Here is a 16,159-nt window from a genome sequence, read left to right as displayed (position 1 = left end):
ATGCTGAGATGTGCTGCTCACAAAAATTTCCCTGTAATGATCTTATCTGTGTACTGCCACTATATTTTGTGACTTTGCCCAAAAAGAATTTTAGACTATCTGAATAACTAGATGTATGAGCATTTCGATTCCCAGCCCCGAGGTAACCCACTCGGCTTCAGTCCTCATGGAAGTCCGCGCTGCCCAAGGCCTTTATGTCATCGGAAGTCAGGCTCCATTTGGAGGTTCAGTCAAACTTTTTTTCTAAGTATTCCCGAGAAAGTTTATCTATTTGGAAATGGTTTAGGGCAATACAGATGGAGAAACAAAATGTAGATTTTATATTTTTCTTTCCCTTTTCTAGTTGGGTGGCACGAAGGATACCAGAATTTCCTCCCAACCCCACCTTACCGCATCCCGCCCCCACTCTCCCCCCAAACTAAAGTACCCCCACCAGAGAGAGAGGGAGTCCAGGCCGACTGAAAGCATTTTCACCTTCACAAATTTCCACTTGATTCCTATTTAATATCAGAGTGTCATTTCCAAAGCTTGCTCTGACCCTATCTGTACTCCAGTCTACAGCCTCAGACTAAGAGAACGTGACATTTCTCTGGGAAAATTTACTTTGAAAAAATCCCCAAATGCAAATTCCCTAGAAAATAATATGATTACACATTCTTTACAAACAAGTTCTCGTATTTCCTTTATACTAGAGCCTCCCTTCTTGTAGGACAGCCACGTGGGAATTGGATGATTTCTTTAGCTGCCTTATGGGTTTCTTTATCCTCATCACGATGATTATTGCTATTAAGTTTTGAGCCTACATTTTTATGATTCAGTCTTGGAAATGGTTTTTAGAGTCTCATGATCATTTCCTTAATTGTTTCAGTCTTTCAGGCTTTTACTATGACATTAGTTATTGTCCTTTCTTTAAACTGCCTGAAAATCAGGATTTAAATTTTATTATCAAGTAGCTAAATGGAAAATCGCTGTCTGGGGATTCTTAGGGAGGCCATGTGAGAAGCTTCCCAGGAGATGGTGACTCCTCATAGAGCTGGGTTACAAGCTCAAGATCATAGAACTAGGTCAGAAAACCCAAGACCTGAGCAGGTTCTGCACTCTGCCCACAACTTTATCAGTGTGAGAACTCATCCAGGCTTTAGCCAAATCATTCTGCCTTTCTCTGGTTTGTCCCCACTGTTTGCTTAATGTGGCTCAAATTACAAATCCAGTCGTATCTCCTTTTGTCTATCCGTTCTCCGCTCTTTGCCAAGTGTTCTAGGCAGTCCCTTACTTCTTATCTTCGGTTTCTAGCAGTCCCAGACTCCTCAGGTCAGACTGGGGCACTACGAATGCATCTCATAGGGATCAACGGCGCTGCATGAGAAGCACCTCAACGTCCCCACTGAGACCCTTAAAACATGTAGAGTTACTGTGAGTTTTCGGGTGTTCTAATCCCTTCTTCCACCATCACTCCTTTCCTCCCTCCCACCAAGCAGAAGTTCTTAGAAAGGAATAAATGATCTCATCATTGACAAAAGAGACACTTTCCAATTACTAACTTCTAACTTCCTCTAGATTGGGTCATAATGTTATCTGAAAACAGAGGAAGATTCTTTGTTCTTTCAAAACTCTTTTTATCCCCACAATTCTTGCCTAAAATGTTGGGAGTTGGAATAAATATAAGCAAAGAATACTCAGTCTTCTATCAGAAGTAGCAACGCTGATTCCCATTCGAAGGGCAGACAGGTCTTGCCACTGAGACGAATAGCAACCCATGTGTTGCTTGACTCTGAAAGCACATGAAGTGGACTTCAGAAAAAAACTGTAATGTTATGATTTGCTTTTCAGATTGTGATTGTTATGCATAAATAATGCAAAGCTGAGCAGAGTCCAGCCTGGGGTGTGTGCAGGGCTCCAGAAACACAAGACGGGCGGTGTTTCTATCTTGCCATCTCAGGTAGAGGTCCGGGAAGCAGCCAAGGGAATGACGTTTGGTCCTTGGGCATCACACAGAACGATGAGCAGCTACTGAAAGTTGAGAGTGAGAGATGAACAGTGGCCACTGGGGAAAATGGCAAGCCAACAGGCAAGAGGCAGTTGGGAAGCAGAGAAGTGAGAAAATAGAACCAAAGTCATTCCCTTAATTCTGTGCTTCTGTGTCTTCCCAGGCTGAGACTGTTTTTGCCTGGGCATCCAGTCCTGCCTCGGCTCCTGGGCTTGCCCTTCTTGAAGGTACCACTTGATGCCTGGCATCACTATCACAGTCAATCAGTACTGATTTTCCCAGGATGCAGAGCAAGTCTTCATTTGCCAGATCCCCCGCAAACTAAACTCTCAGTCGGATTCGATAATGTCTTTTCTTCTCAGAAGTGTTTTGAGAAGGTTTCCGGAAGCTGACACCTTCCCTGACTTCCTATTTTATATAACACCCACAGCTTATGTGCTTTTGACATTTGTGCACACATGTACCGTATCCTCACAACATAAGGATAGCAGGGCAAGGAGCTATTCTATTTACCTACCACAACCATTCGTTTGCTCTCATGGGTGGGAGACAAGAAAGAATGCTTGGAAAAGAAAGGAATGCAGGAAAGAAAGATACCCCACATTTCCTTTTGCAATATTCAGCCTTTCCCAGAACAAAATACATAACCTATCTCTAGTAGGCATTGTTTCCACATCTTACTACAATCCTGAAAAGGACAAGAACTCCCCCCCAAAACTTATAGATCTCATTAGTGTTAGCAATTAAGCATCAATGAAACTTAAAGAGAGCTATACAGAGAACTTCCTGAGGTCCTGATAAAGGTCATCTACAAAAAACCCCTCAGAGCTAACATCCTATGTGACAGTGAAAGACTGGACGCTTTCCCCCTTAGACGAGCACGATGATAGCGCGTCCACTCTCGCCGCTCCTGCTCAGCACTGTGCTGGAGGATCTAGACTGAGCACTTAGGCAAGGAAAAAACAAAACCAAACCAGAAAGCATCATATCAGTAAGAAAAAAGTAAAACTATCTCTATTTGTAGATGACATGATCCTGTATATAGAAAATCCTAAAGAATCCACTAAAAAATATTAGAACTAATAAGCAATGTTAAAGGTTTCAGGACACAAGATCAACACACAAATATCACCATATTTCAATATACTGGTAATCATTAATGTGAAAGTGAAACTAAGAAAATTTCATTTAAAGTAACATCAAAAAGAATAAAATAGGAATAAATTTAGCAAGATGTGTATAACATTTGCACACTGAAAACTCTAAAACACCGTTGAAAGAAATTAAAGAAGATCTCAATAAAGGGGAAGACACTCCAGGTTCATAGACTGGAACACCTGACACTGTTAAAACGGCGATGCTCGCCCAGCTGGTCTGCAGATCAGCTATAGGACATATCGGAATTCCGGCTGGCGCTTTTTGCAGAAATTGTCTCCTGCTTCCCTGTTTCAAAATTTGCTGCAAAGCCTCAATAAACAAGTGTAATAGTGGCATTAAGATAAACATATAGATCAGTGGAATGGAACTGAGTCCAAAAACGAACCGTCACATTTATGGCCAGCAGATTTCTACAAGAAAGCCAGCTAAGACAATTCAAGGGGAGGGGTAGGTATCTACATGTGAAAGAATGAAGTTGGTTGCTGACTCCGCATTGTATAGGTAATTACCTCAAAATGGACAGAAGATCTAAATGTAAGTTAAAATTACAAAAGTCTTAGAAGAAAACATTAGGAATAAAATTTTGTGATTTTGAATTTTCTCAGATATGACACCAAAAACACAAGCATCAACAAGAGAAGATAATTGAACAGCATCAAAATTAAGAACTTTTGAGCTGAACTTTAAGAAAATAAAAAGATAACCCATGAATTGGAAAAATGTTTGTAAATAAAACACCTGATGAGGAATTTGCACCAGAATATATAAAGAATTCTTAAAATTCAACAATAAAAAGAGAAATACCCCAGTTAAAAATAGGCAACAGGCTTGAACAGATATTTCGTCAAAGAAGATGTGCATATGACCAATGATCACATGGAAAGAGTGTTCATCATCATTAGCCATTAGGGAAAGGCAAATCAAAACCAGAATGAGATTCTACTTCATACCTACTAGAATGGCCATCACTCAAAATTTGGACAATAACAAGGTTTGGCAAGGGTATGGAGGAATTTGAACCCCTATTCTTTGTTGGGAGGAATGTAAAATGACATGTCATTTTGGAGGACAGTTTCAGTTCCTCAAAAGCTAAACACAGAGTACCACTGGCCTGGTAATTCAGTTTCAGACATAGGTCCAAGAGAATTGAAAACATACATCCACACTAAAACTTGTACACTGATGTCTGGAATGGTATTATTCAAGATAGCTTCAAAGGGGAACAACCCAATGTCCATCAACTGATGAACGGGTGAATGAAATGTAGTAAATCCACACAGTGAAGTATTATTTGGCCATAAACAGTAATAACCATGGATGAAACCTGAAAGCATTATTACGAGTGCAAGAAGGCAGGCACTAAAGGCCACATAGTACAGGACCCCTTTTATATAAAATGTCCAGAGTCCACAGAACCTATGAAAACTCCACAGGGACCGGAAGTAGATTGTAGTTGCCAGGGCTTGGGGGAGGGGACACGGGAAGCGACTGTTGATGGATTCGGGGTTTTTTTCTGGGCGGATGAAAGAGTCGTGCAATCTGTGATCACTGTGCAACTTAGTCAATATACGAAGAACACTGAATTGCACATTTTGAAAGGGTGAATTTTTTGGCATGTGAGTTGCACGTCAATAAACCTGTTACAGGAAGGAAGGAAGGAAGGAAAGAGGAAAGATCGGAGAGAGAGAGGGACGGATGGAGGGAGAGAGGGAGGGACGGAAGGAGGAAGGAGAGAAGGACAACAAAGTGAGTCGCACAGAAACCAGCCTGCGATGGTTTACTCAGGTCGCTGCCCCCCCCAACCCCGACAACCTGGTGCTGTCAGGTATTTGCATGTATTAGCTTGTGTTCAGTTGTGTTTGTTTCTTTCTTTTTCATTCTTTCTTCTCTTTAATCCAAGTCATCCAGCCAAATGGGTTCTCGAACGTATGTTTCCAACATATCTGAGTCCATGGCCAAGGGACCCAGATTCAGGTAGGAAATTATGACCAAATTCAATTTTGTTACAGATTAACAGACAGGGGATCTCTAGAGACCACAACACTTCTTTTTTTCAAACACGGTGACATGACATCAAATTAATGATGGGTTCCCTTTAGTGCCAGGTTGATATCTGAAAAATATAATCAATTTAAAAGTTAGAATGAGCAACAAACATAATGAAACACACATTCAAATGTACCCTGAGAAATGCTCTTTTATATTACCATATTCAGAATATATTAAAAAAAAAAAAAAGGAGCTGTACCTGTGGGCGTGTAATGACTGCGCAGCCATGCGGCACCTTCCTCTGACCTGCTCAGAGCACTTCTGAGCATTCACTCCAGGGACCGTCACAACATCCCCGTGGGATGCGAGCGCTGCGCCCCCAGTGCGGGATGGCTGCAGGTCAGCGGACCCAAGGACAAGGACGCACAGTCATCCCCTGAGGGCTAGGGCACGGGGAGGTGGGAAATGCAGAGGGTCCGTCTTAGGAGCTGCGCCGACCTGTGACCCAAGCGGCATCTCCCTGCCGGGGTGACCTTCCTGACCAAGGCGGGCTCCGAGCGCCGGTTCCTCTGATACTCCGAGTGCGCCGGCTGCGTCCTGAGCAGGCGGTCAGCATCACACAATGGGGCTGTCTCTGGTGCTAATAAGAGTCACATGGCTAACACTTTCAAAAGGAAACAAAAAACTTGATTATACTGAAAATTGGACCTCAGGAGTTTTGTTCGTTTGTTTGATTCCGTTTCATTTTCAGAAAAGCACAGGAATTTTCAAAGTCAATAGGATTTTGGCGTGGATTAATCTCTACGTTTGCTATGTCACACAGTCTGGGAAGTGTAGAGGGCTCTAGAAACAAAATCGTGTTGTGGAGGGCAGAAATCGAGAAGCCGGGCACGGGCAGTTTTACTCACCATTTTGGGCCTCGGTTTCCTCATGTAGGAAACAGAACTTCAGACTAACTGATCTCTTGGGTTCTACGCAGCTGTTTGATTTGGCGAGTGTATTTCTCTTGGCCATCTCAAAGCCTGGCCAGGGACAGGCATGTAGGGACAGGATCCCTCTTATTTACCAGTATATCCCCTGCTTAGCACAGTGCTTGGTACATAGTATGTGCTCAGAAACATTCCTGAATAAGCATATTCTGTTTTGTAAGATTTTCTTCAACAGTGAGGCACTACAGTTGAATGAACACCTTTCCCAGGAATATATGTTGTATTGACAATGTGTTTTTATTTTTCCAGATTTCTTTCATTCTATTCCTAATTCACCGACTGACGGTCCTTCATAAAAGGATATTGCTAAGCTTTGAAGATTTCCAAGCACTTGTGGCAAGGGCATTTCTGTAAGTGTTCACATGTTTCTCATTAATTTGAAAAGTTTATTTATACTTGCAGTATTTTTGGTACTTAACAAATAATAACATATTTATATTACATCAACACTTACTTCACTGTTTTGTCTTTAAAAGTTTAAGAAAAAAACCTTTTTTCGACAGTCTTTCTGGTTTTATTTCCTTCATTGCCATTAGTTACCTGTGGTGACTCTCTTCTTCTTTTTTTTTTTTTAAGATTTTATTTATTTATTTGACAGATCACAAGGAGGCAGAGAGGCAGGCAGAGGGAGATGGGGAAGCAGGCTCCCCACTGAGCACAGCCTGATGTGGGACTCGATCCCAGGACCCTGAGATCATGACCTGAGCCGAAGGGAGAGGCTTAACCCACTGAGCCACCCAGGTGCCCCATCTATCTCTTCTTTTGATTGCTAATATTTGTCTGGAAAACTTAGAGGAGATGTCCTATTTGTCTTTGATTTTTGCTTCCAAAGATGCAGCCCTGAAGAACAGGAACTTCTTCTAGAGCATAAGCTCTAGGGGCATCTGTCTCTAACTTGACAAAAATAAGATAATAAAGTTATGTGTCTCCTTCACACATTTAGAAGCCAGAAATAGATGCAGACGTGCGTTTTTCGATCTGCGTGCCAACCCAGTACGGAGGGGAACAGACTGCAGGGAGGAGGGCTCCCCCCAGCCCCACCGGTGCTTTCCCTCCTCTGGGGGGCCAGGCTGCCCACAGCCCCACCAGTCCCGGCCCCCACCAGCTGCGCCCTCCCCGGGGTGGTCATGCTGTGTGGCGAGGTCAGGTGTCATGGAACTCTGTCTCCCCGCGTGTCAGAGCTCAGTGACTTTGGACGGCTCCTTTTACACCCCTGAACGGCTGCTGATGACTGACTCCACTTTAGGTTCTTCCCATTTCATCACTCGAAAGGGCTTGCAGAAGGCACTGGGGGCAGCGGATCATGCTGCAGTATTTTGAGGCCGGTCTTAACGCAGAGGTTAGGAGAAGGTTCTGGGTGCCCAGAGAGATGTGCTTGATGGGGAAGGCCTGTCTGCTACCGCTCTCCCCCTTAAAGGAAGGAAACCTCAGAGGGTAGAGCCCAACGTATAACGTGGTTTTGGCTAACAGTATATGCAGCATACATTTTTCCTTAGAAAGAGTAAAATCCGTTTTGTAATGCCTTTCCCCCCAGCCCTGCTATCACACAAAATACTAGGTGAAGAGTGTCCCTCCTTGGCCTGAGCCGGGCAGATCAGAGTCATTGTCACGGGAGTTTGGAATTGGGACAGAAATGCTCACTCCCAGTCTGTGCACTGGGGAGCTGTGGATTAGCAATGTTCGGGGCCATGTGCTCCGAGGCAGTGAAAATATCTGCAGAAAGAGAGAAGGAAAGAAAAATAAAATTACAAAGAGAAAAGCAGAGAAGAGAACAAGAGAGAGAGCTTGTTTCCTGGCTTCCTGCAGGGTTCCTGGCTCTGGGGTCCAGTCTCTCCGGAGAGCAGCCTGCCTCTGGCGTTTGGCCTGAAGTTCGCCCCTCCTACAGGCCACAGAAAGTCTTTCCTAAAACCCTGACTTCATGAGTGCTTTAACAAAGCACCATCATAATCCTTTTATCAAGGCCAATTATCCAAACTCTCAAGCGAAGGGCCCAGCGTAATCATACCACATATCCAAGAAGTCCAAGCTGGGGCTTTGGTCCAGAGGGGTGCGGAGGATCACCCCTAGCTGTGCCTGACACTCCTCCTCAAAAACCAGTAACTCACCAAGTGTGTATTGGGCGGTGGCTGCATATTCTGAATCAGGCCAAATGTTGAAGGCTTGAAAGCCATAGAGACGGAGCCCCTGCCTCCTAGGAGCTTTCAATCTACTGGAGAAGTTGCGTAAGTAGAATGTACCGTGTTCCCCTGACGTAAGCTGGTGGAAAGACCCAGTCTTCTGTAACATCGCTCTCCGTGAAAACCTCAGTGTTGAATAAGAAATAATAATACTCTGTCGATATTATTTGTTAGTATTTCAAGGAGCCAAGCATGAGGATTAGCTACAAAAATCTCAAATATTTTGAAGGTCTGACTAAAATTCTTTAGAAGATTTTGGATGAGTTTTGCATGGTTCTAGAGGAAGAAGAAACAATGTCTTTCAGGATGCTTACATATCCAACCCAGTGAAACGGATTACACGCAATTTAACTTCCTTCTGCTGGTTGTGTGGAATGGGTCATGAAGTACACCGCCAAGTGTGGAATGAAGTGCACCGCCAAGTGTCATGAAGTACACCGCCAAGTACACTGCCAAGTGTGGTAGGGTCGTGGAGAACTTTGGACCAGGTTCTCCAACTGATAGCACAGCAACAGGGAAACAAGCCTTATTTAGACACTGTCAGTGATCAGTTACAATGTCAACTGACTTTATAAGATTAAATCTTTATATTAATACTTGACTACTTTTACATTGATGATGCATCAAAGAACACACGCTATTTTTAAGTGAATATGGTGTTCAGAATAGGACTTAGAGAAATAACTTTCATCTGATTACAAATTAACACATATTTATTGCAGAATATTTAGATAATAGACTAATATGATGTGACTGAATCCACAAAACCATTTTATTGCCATAGTTATAATTTTTATATTTTTTTAATGTTTTAGATCCTTCCTTTCTCTGTCAGTGGAAAATCTAATATAGTCTCACCCCAAATTGTCTAAAGGCCCCACGGGCTTGCCCAAAGGTGGATAAGGCTGAGTTATGTTTTCAGTGCAGGGTCTGGAAGAAATTGGTCTAGACCCCTTTACCAGGTCACAGTGCATGGTGTGGGCAGATGCTGGTGGGGTCTGAGATGGGGCTCTGTACCTCGCGTACGCACACATTGGGCCGGGGTGCGGGGGACTGTGGCCCAAGAAGCTTCCAGCTTAGCTGTGTGCCAGGCTTTCTCCAATAACGCCTAGGCCCTTAGTGTAAGTCAGAACACCAACTTTGTTCAGCCCGTTTCTAAAGATAATTTTATCAGGGCTTCATTATTCTTCTCTGATAACGAGCTTGAGCCAGACTACCCTGATAAACCTCAAAACAAGCAGGGATGAGCGTTTGTCTCTGTTTTCCAGACATCAAAACTCGATCCTCAAACCGTCCAGCTGTTTCATCAGGAATCAGATTGACGGTCATTGTCATGTGTGGCAAAGGTGGTCACCAAAGAGTAAACTGACTGCATAGATTATAAGGAAAAAAAATAAAAATTCTTGAGTGGCAGGGCACTCAAGCTAAGCAAGGATTCCCAATGTGGGACTCAATCCCAGGACCCTGGGATCATGACCTGAGCCGAAGACAGACCCTTAACAACTGAGCCACGCAGGGCCCCAATGCTTAGCCCTTTCGAGGCACAGACTGAAGGTCACCTCTCTCTGGTCTTCCTCCGGCAGAAGGTCCACCTACTCAGACCCACCCCAACTGCTACTTCTAAAGTCACTTACGTTATGTGTGTATTGTTCTTATTTTTGCTTTGAAGTGAGGATTTTGTTTTATTCAAAAGTTTATCCTCCATGTCAACTACAGCGGTGTTTTCCTTGCAAATAGTGCAGACTTGACAAATATTGTCGGAAATACATGGCTGCACAAGCTATAGAAAGATGGCGCACCAATTCAGTTAGCCCTAGTTCTTTAGCTTTATCAAAATCGAAATGGTATCAAGTACCTAGTACATGTAAGACACCAGGTATTTACAATTTCAAGCTTTTCTTAAAATCTACTTGGAAAAAGTGCAAATATGAAAAATTATGAAGAATAACATAATAAATACCCATATAGCCCCCATCCATATTAAGAAAGAGCATTGGGGGTTACTCTCCCCATTAACATGGGGGGTCTTTATGTTTTAACCATACTACACATTACTTATAATGTGTGTTGGCTGAATCATTTAAGAAATTTGATTCCGGTGTAGAAAATAAGAGAAGCAAATACACAGGAAGAAGAACGAAATGAAGAATGGAAGCAAACGGCTTAAGAGGCGGGCGATTTGTCGCGTATGTTAAACGAGAAGAAGTAAGTTAGTGACCTATGAGATATGCTAGACTCAGAGAAAGTGGAGCATTTGTTTAACGAACATGATTAGAAAAGGATGGAAAAAATAAGAGACTCCCAATAGTCATGATACATAAATATATATGAGGCCATGAATCATCAGCTATTCATGACCTACTGAAGATACATGAGGAACATGAGGCATTTGCTGTTAACAATTTCTTACTTTAGGCAACCACTGGCTCCTCCTGTCCTCTGCACAAGGAATGCAACACAGAATCCACAGCATCCCAGGCCTGTGTAGGAGCTAGAGCTCCAAGCAGAAGCGCTTGATTCCAAGCCTATAGAGCAACCGTGTGTTCTGACTACAAACACCTTCTGAGGGAAGGGTCTACTTTGTGCAAATCTCAGTTCCGGTCCTTAGCAAGGAAGGCAGAAGGGACTGGGGACCAGGTAGTGCCATCCCGCTACCTGCCTACATCATGTTTTAAATGTATTAACCTAACCGATCTTTTCACCCTGCTTCTTGCTGTGTGTTTTCAATCAATTTAATACATCCTGTGAGTTACGCATCTCATTTTGGCCTGTAAGCCTTTCTATTTTGAGATCTCCTGGGTAGCTTGCGTGTTATTGTACTTAAAGACTTCCATTGTGCAAAGGCGATTTCCCACACAACAACAGTGTTCACAAGTTTTAACCTGGATATCAATGGCATTATACTGCGCATAGTCACCTGCATGTGCTTCTCACTATCATATTTGTGAGAACCTTCCAGAGATGTGTGTAGATCTCTTTCATTGATGTCACACTATACCCTCTCCATGAATATATCACAATTTGTTCATGAATTCTTCTGTTCATCTAATGTATGCGGTTTCCAATTTCTTTTTACTAAAATTGCAATCAAGGCTGCTGTGAATATTCTTGTACAAATCTCCGCAGGCACATAACTCCTTAAGATGATCTCAGAATACACCCAAGAGTGAGCATTTCTGGGTCAAAGAGTATGCACATCTTTAACTTGACTAAACACTGCCAATTGCTAGGCAAAGTTATTGCTCCAATTTATATTCTTTTTTAAAAGATTTTATTTATTTATTTGACAGAGATCACAAGTAGGCAGAGAGGCAGGCAGAGAGAGAGGGGGAAGCAGGCTCCCCACTGAGCAGAGAGCCTGATGCGGGGCTCGATCCCAGGACCCTGGGATCATGACCTGAGCCGAAGGCAGAGGCTTCAACCCACTGAGCCACCCAGTGCCCCTCCAATTTATATTCTTAGCAGAAGTAGATGAGTCCCTACGTTTTAATCCAAGCCAACAGATTGTGTTGTCATCCTTCACAATTTTTGCTAATCCAATGAATAGATGCACTCTAGTTACAAAGAAGTAATAACTGTGACAATTAAAAAACTTGTGGTATTTCTTTGGTACTTCCATTATGAGGAAAAAATATGTGCAAGGTTTGTCTCAGCTTTTTAAATTTTCCCATTCTCTGTTTAAGGCCAAATAAAATTTCCCCTTTTTCTTTCCAACTCCATGAACACCAAAGAAAAAACAACTTTGCAACAAAATCTGACATTTTTTTCCTGTAGGGAGAAGGGTTGGGAAGAATACCATGCTGGTTGCTTTATGTCACAAAAATATCCGCCTGATTATAAAGGAGCAGAAGAAAAGGAACTTAGCTGTATCCATGCAACTCAGCCATCACTAAGCACATGCCATAATGTTGGTGGGTCAGGAGCTGAACGAACATAATTAGAACATAATTACTCACAGGCTGAGAGTGCATCCACTTAAAAAATTCTAGAAAGTTGCTCCTTGCCCTACAGTATTTATCATCAGGTCTTCTTCCATGCCTTAAATTTGACTATTATAATGTGCTTGGAAGGGGGTCAAAATTTTCATACTTAAGAAACCAGATCTCAAAAAATACATTCAGTAGTTAGAAACTGCCGGCACCTTGTTACATCTCTTTCAAAACACAGATGGATGGGACAAAGGACCTGTGGGTCCTACGAGATATAAGATGGAGACCACCCTCAACATCTCCCTCTCCCTCAACTAGCACCTGCAGACAGGCAAGTCTCCATTCTTAATATCTTGCTTAAACCTTTTGGGTCATTCCCCCAACAGCCCTAGCATTCTCAAGCATGGTCTAAGGGTCCCTTTTGCCTTTGATCCTCTAACATAATTGTTTAAAAAATGCAGATTCATGGGGCGCCTGGGTGGCTCAGTAGGTTAAGCCTCTGCCTTCGGCTCAGGTCACAATCCCAGAGTTCTGGGATTGAGTCCCGCTTTGGACTCTGCTCAGCAGGAAGTCTGCTTCCTCGTCACTCTCTGCCTGCTTACCTGCCTACTTGTGATCTCTGTCTGTCAAATAAATAAATAAAATATTTTAAAAAAACAAAATAAAAAATAAAAAATGCAGATTCATTAGTCCCAGCCCAGGCCTGCTCAATCAGAATGTCTGAGCCCTGGAATGGCGTTTTCTAGAAATTACCCAGCTTGATCTTTTTTTTTTTTTTTTCAATTGAGAAACATAACACACATTAAGTACTAAAACCAGAAATATGTAGTTCAATAAATTATGACAACGTGAACATCTGTATAAGTGCCTTGCCAGCACTTCAGAGCCCCCCACCCCCACCCCCCAGGGCACCTGGGTGGCTCAGTCGGTTAAGCATCTGACTCTTGGCTTCAGCTCAGGTCACGATCTCAAGGTTGTGGGACCGAGCCCTGCATGGGCTCCACGCTTAGTGTGGAGTCTGCTGGAGATTCTCTCTCCCCCTCCCCCAGCCCCTCCCCTAACTCATACACATATTCCTGCTCTTTCTCTCTCAAATGAATAAATATGAAAAAAAAAAAAACCACAACAACAACAAAAAGCCCTTGCTTCCCTTTCAGTCGCATCCCTCATCCCTCTTCCCAGCTGTACCCACGAACCTGAGGCCTAACCCTACCAGCGGACCCCTGAGCTCGCCGAAGCGAGAACCACAGTGACAGGGGCCGGTCCACACCAGCCAGTGGGCAGAATTCGGTCTTGCCACCTCTCCTTCCGCCTCTGCGCTCTTCACGTGTTGGCCTCAAGTCATTTGGAACCAGTTACGCTTCATCTTAAAATTGTTGCCCTAATTCCCTGCTCACCCGTCCTGCTATTTCACTCCCCCCACACTTGCTGGGAGAGATTGTACTCCTGGAGTTTTCCTGTCTAGGAAATTCGTCCTGCAAGACCTGTCCAGTTGTCCCTTTCTTGTAAGCCTCACGATGTTTGTCCCTCTGCCCCGGCCAAGGCAGAACCACGGCGCTTTCCATTGTGGGACCGGGGAGAGCTTCCATGTGGAGCAGAGACTCCTTTGCACGTCTCGTCGCCTTCCTAGAGCAGGAACTAGGGCGGAGCGTTTATTATTATTTTTTAAATCCTCTGCAGCACGTAGGCTTAGTGTGTGTGCCTCAGCGGGTGCTTAACTGTTGAACAAACGCATAGTCTGCCGGTCTGAGCCTCTGTGGGAAAGGAGCACGCGGCAGCGCCGACACCCCAGTGCCCTGGGCCCGTGACCTTCTTCCTCCAGGAGATAACCTCAGACGTCAGGACAGTGCGGGGTGCCGGGCAGGGAGGGGGAAGTGAGTGGAAGCAGTGGGGTGCAAGGCAAAGGGGGGGTGGGAGGCTAGAGCGAGGCTGGGCTGCCCGCAGAGCCCCCCGAGTGAGCAGCGGTCAGACCACCACAGGCAGCCGGAGGGCAGGAGTGGGAGTGGGGCGGGGGGGGGGCGGGGTAGGGTCTCCTTCCTTGCCTGACGCCCCCCCCCCTTTTCTCAGACAGGACTTCTGGTTGTTAGACTGTTGTGCTGTGTGGGAAGCCCAGACCGTCCAGACTTCTTCACAACACCTTTTCCTGCCTCTTAATTGTCCCCAGACTGTGCACCTGCGTCTGAGGGTCCTTTCTTGCTTGAGAAATGCCACCTCGGGAGTAACCTGCCTCTTCTTGACCTTGGCCTACAAGGAAGGTGGAGCATTCAGTTCTTCAAAACTCCTACCCATCTACAGTATGCGTGAGTAGGAGTGTGGGACGAGAGCCAGGCACACAGAGGGGCCTTGTGTAACTGCCCTGGTGCGCAGAGGCTCTGGGTCGCCGGCATCTGGGCAGCCTGCCACGGGACCTTCGCCACCACGTAAACAGTCCTCACACAAGTGACCCTCGGCTGCCGGGCACCCCAGGAGCTCGGAAGAACAGGAATGAGAAGAATGACTCAAATTTTAAATAACCCAGAAAAGATACTGTAAAATAAGATTAAAATCTATCAAAAAGTAGTTGGAAAAAGAGCCACTGCCGTGGCTGGACCCCGGGATGGGGGGCGGGGTGACTTGACGTGTGGAGGTGACCGAGGCCAGCACAGAGGTGGCTCTTGAGAGGGGGCTGTGTTTGTGAAATGCAGGAGGATGGAGCCCTGCACGCCGCACTCTTGGAGACAGTGGGCTCCTGGGTCCTGCCTTACCGAACCACGGCGGCCTGCAGAAGGGTCTGGAGCAGCACTGGGCCAGCACCGCACCCCGTGGGCCCAGCCTCTGCTGCAAACCAGGGCGGTAGAAGCCGTGACATCGGAGGCTGCTCAGACACCAAGTCTGTCATTCTCTGGATGTTCCACATGAAACATCCAGATGAAAGAGATGAGTACCACTCCTTGAATTACTGCACAGAAGCCCCAGGACTGCATATGGCTCGGCAGCAGCGGCAAACACAAGTAGACACATGTTCGAATGATTAATCAGAAAAAAAAACAAAGAGATATGACTGTATTTGTAATATGAGAGTAAAGCAGTTCAAGCAAGCTAACCCTGTATCTCTAGATCTGTCTGACACATGGAAGACTCTCAAGACATAATTATACAGGATGGGCTCAATACCTATTTGCTAAATAAGTTCCCGATTTTTGTCACCCTCTTCAATTTCATTTTAATTTTTATTTCATTGTAGGCTGCTTTTGAAGCAGAATCTTTGTTAAAAATAACTTTTAAATTTCCCCCCTGATTTTGTTGCTGAAATTTTTGAGAATTAAAAAAGCACAAAAAATTAAAATTATCTATAATACCATCACCCAGAGATAACTATCCTAACATTTGGCAAACCTCTTCCCGTATTTATTTACGTAGAGAGATTATGGATTGTTCTGCTCTATTCTATTTGACTAGTAATATTATATCATAAGCATTTCCCAATATTATTCAATATTAATTGAGTATTTTCCATCATCTTGATGTGATATAACTTAACTAATCCATTATTTTGAAGGTTTTGGCTTTCAAATTTATAAATCCTGTTGTGATAAATATCCTCCTCTTAAGTGTTGATAAACATAGGATAATATCCTAGAAGTGAATCTGTTCGATAAAAAGAAATGGATACTTTGAAACTATTGGTTCAATTTGCTAAATCTTCCTTCTAAAAGGTTGTTTTCCTTTCTACCAGAAATGTGTGGAAGAGCCCTAAACCTTACCAAGATCAGGACGATTTGGAAAATTTCATTTAAAGGAATATATTTTATAGCTGGAAACAACTCTCTGTCACTAGTATAGATGTTCTCTCAGTAGAAAATGAAGAAATATAGCAATAGATAAAAAATGAGGAAATCAGGGGCCTTATATTTTTTGACTACCAGAAATTACTGCCAATTCCGGGCAAGC

The sequence above is a fragment of the Mustela nivalis genome (assembly GCF_964662115.1).
Source record: "Mustela nivalis genome assembly, chromosome: 11".
Classification (NCBI taxonomy): Eukaryota; Metazoa; Chordata; class Mammalia; order Carnivora; family Mustelidae; genus Mustela; species Mustela nivalis.
This window is presented reverse-complemented; position numbering follows the sequence as displayed.